Here is a 2,585-nt window from a genome sequence, read left to right on the forward strand (position 1 = left end):
GACCTATCCACCTTGACCTCCCAAACTGCTGGGATTATAGGCATGAGCCACCGCGCCCGGCCATATATATATATACACACACACACACACATATACACATATATACACACACACATGCACACATACATATATATGCATATACACACACACATATATGTATATATAGATATATATATATATTTTTTGGATGGATTCTTGCTCTGTCACCCAGGCTGGAGTGCAGTGGCTCGATCTCCACTCACTGCAACCTCCGCCTCCCAGATTCCAGCAATTCTCTGCCTCAGCCTCCCAAGTAGTTGGGATTACAGGCACCCGCCACCACGCCTCGCTAATTTTTGTATTTTTAGTAGAGATGGGGTTTCACCATGTTGGCCAGGCTGATCTCGAACTCCTGACCTCATGATCCACCCGACTTGGCCTCCCAAAGTGCTGGGATTGCAGGCGTGAGCCACTGCGCCCGGCCCACTTACCAATATATTGTTAGATCTTTCCCATGTCACTATATACATTTTTTTTTCAAATGCAAACAGTCTTTATTATGAGAAAGCAGTGTTATCTAGAAAAGTCACACACCAGTTTCTTTCTAATACAATGACAAAGCAGGTTTCTTAAATAATTTATAGAGAGCAGAAATTGCTCTTGAATAGGGCTACCCCTCCCGGCACACCCACAGTGCTCTGCATTGAACATATACAGAGGTACCAGTGAGTCCAGGGTCTTAAGCCTGGAAATATCTCCTATGCCTTCCTCCGAGTCCCTGGTAGGGAAAGCAGGGATGAGAGTGGGACCCCCAAGAGCCTTGGCACTGGAAACACAGCGGGTGAGTGACTCTGCAGATGACTCCCCCAAAACCAGGCACCTGGGTACACAGCTAAGAGCTCTGTAACATCTGATGCTAGCACTTCACGTTATAGATGAGTCAAATACAAGGCTCAAGGTCAAGTGTATGATGAGTTTCTAAGCTCAAGAGTCCCCTGAGAAATTCTCCCCACCTCTGCAAGGTCTTCCCAAGACACTCTTAAGGCTGTGGCAGGCAGTCACTGATGTATCCAGATGTGGCCGGAGCAGGGGAGGCTCTGGACCCCTTGTTAGTCAGGTCCTTGTTAGCAGTGGCCCAGGGGTACTGACGACTCCTGGGGGCTTCCTCCAGGAAGCTCATGGGGAAGCACAGACACCTTGGGTATGAAGCCTTGGCGATCAGACAGGGCTTGTTTCCTGCAGGCCACTTCCTCAGCTATGAATGAGAGAGAGGATGTCAGCACCACTCTCTTCCGCCATAATGGCTTCATCTAGCTTTTGGGACAGCTTCTAGAAATGCTGAATTCCTGCCCCCATAGGCTCTAGGTCACTGTCAGACTGGCTGGGAGAGCAAAGGGGCTATGCTGAGGAGTAGGGGCTCCAGAAGGCAGCCTCCCACGTCGACCGCCATAATGGGTAGGCATGGGAGCCTATCTGGGCAGAGAGGTCATGATGCTCCTTTTCCCAGAGGTCTGTGGCTCGTGGGCAGGGGCGTCTCCAGACAGCCGGGTGCTCTTCTGGCTCAGGCTGTGAGTTGGGGATCCACTGCCCTTCTGTGCCCCTCTCTTCCTCCTCCTGGGCTTCACTTGGATCGCCACCAGCCACTTGGTGCCACTTTGGCAGGACTCCTGGATTCTCTGGGACATGGCACCCAAGGCACTCTTAGCTGAGTGAGCTATAGCCTGGAAGCCCTGCTACCCTGGCTCTGGGGTTTCCAGGCATTTCCAGGAAAGGCCTGCGCAGAAGTTGAGGTTGATGGCTCTCAGGGTCAGCCTCCTTTGGAACTGTCTGCACAGAGACCCCAGGGCCCACGTGGAGTTATCCTGATGGCTGGCTGGCCACAGGCTGCAGCTCCTTGCTGTCCTCCAGCTGCTCCTGGTGCTGGAGAGATCTCCAGTGCATAGAGGTCCCCATTCTCTGCCACCGAGAAGCCATCTGCCTGGCCAAGAGTGTTCTCTGCCCACTAGACCCCAACACGACCAATGCCAGTCACAACCCAAGCACAGCTGCTCCTCAACCACTGCCCACTATATACATTTAATGGATATTTAACTCCCTTTCTACTGTTTTTTTGTGATTATAAACATCCTTGTATATATTTAAATCATTACTTTGTGCCATAGCAACTAAACCAAGCTTGTTTCCAGACTGCAAATTCCAGCTTCCTAAGTCTTTACTGAAATAATTCAGCATGATTTTTAAATGCACTTACAGTGCCGACCTTATAGCCTGCATCATGGTAAAAACCAAAGCAGCTGAAGAATGATTCCTGCTTATGATGTAAAAATGGAGGCAGAAGACATAAATCTAAGGCAATATATAATTTAATATGACAAAATTATGATATAGAGGGTATGTAATTGCTGAAGGAATTCCAAAGAAAGAAAAATAAATTCTGACTTAGCTAATGTTGGTGTCACATAATCAGTTTATATGTGGCAAAGACTGTTGGTGCTCACCAGTGATTGTATTCTTTTCTTCTTCCTGGCCTACAACCAGAGTCCCTCTTCCAGCCTCCAGTGCAGTTAGGTGGGACCATGTGACTGTGCTGGCCCGTGGAATGTGAG

General features: G+C 49.1%; 1 pseudogene; it reads right to left on the minus strand.

Moving 5' to 3' along the window:
- Window positions 1-1,230: 1,230 nt before the first annotated feature.
- Window positions 1,231-2,173, minus strand: LOC100430874 (protein PIMREG pseudogene; annotated as a pseudogene).
- Between the last annotated feature and the right edge of the window lie 412 nt (window positions 2,174-2,585).

This window comes from Macaca mulatta, chromosome 12, assembly GCF_049350105.2.
Source record: "Macaca mulatta isolate MMU2019108-1 chromosome 12, T2T-MMU8v2.0, whole genome shotgun sequence".
Classification (NCBI taxonomy): domain Eukaryota; kingdom Metazoa; phylum Chordata; class Mammalia; order Primates; family Cercopithecidae; genus Macaca; species Macaca mulatta.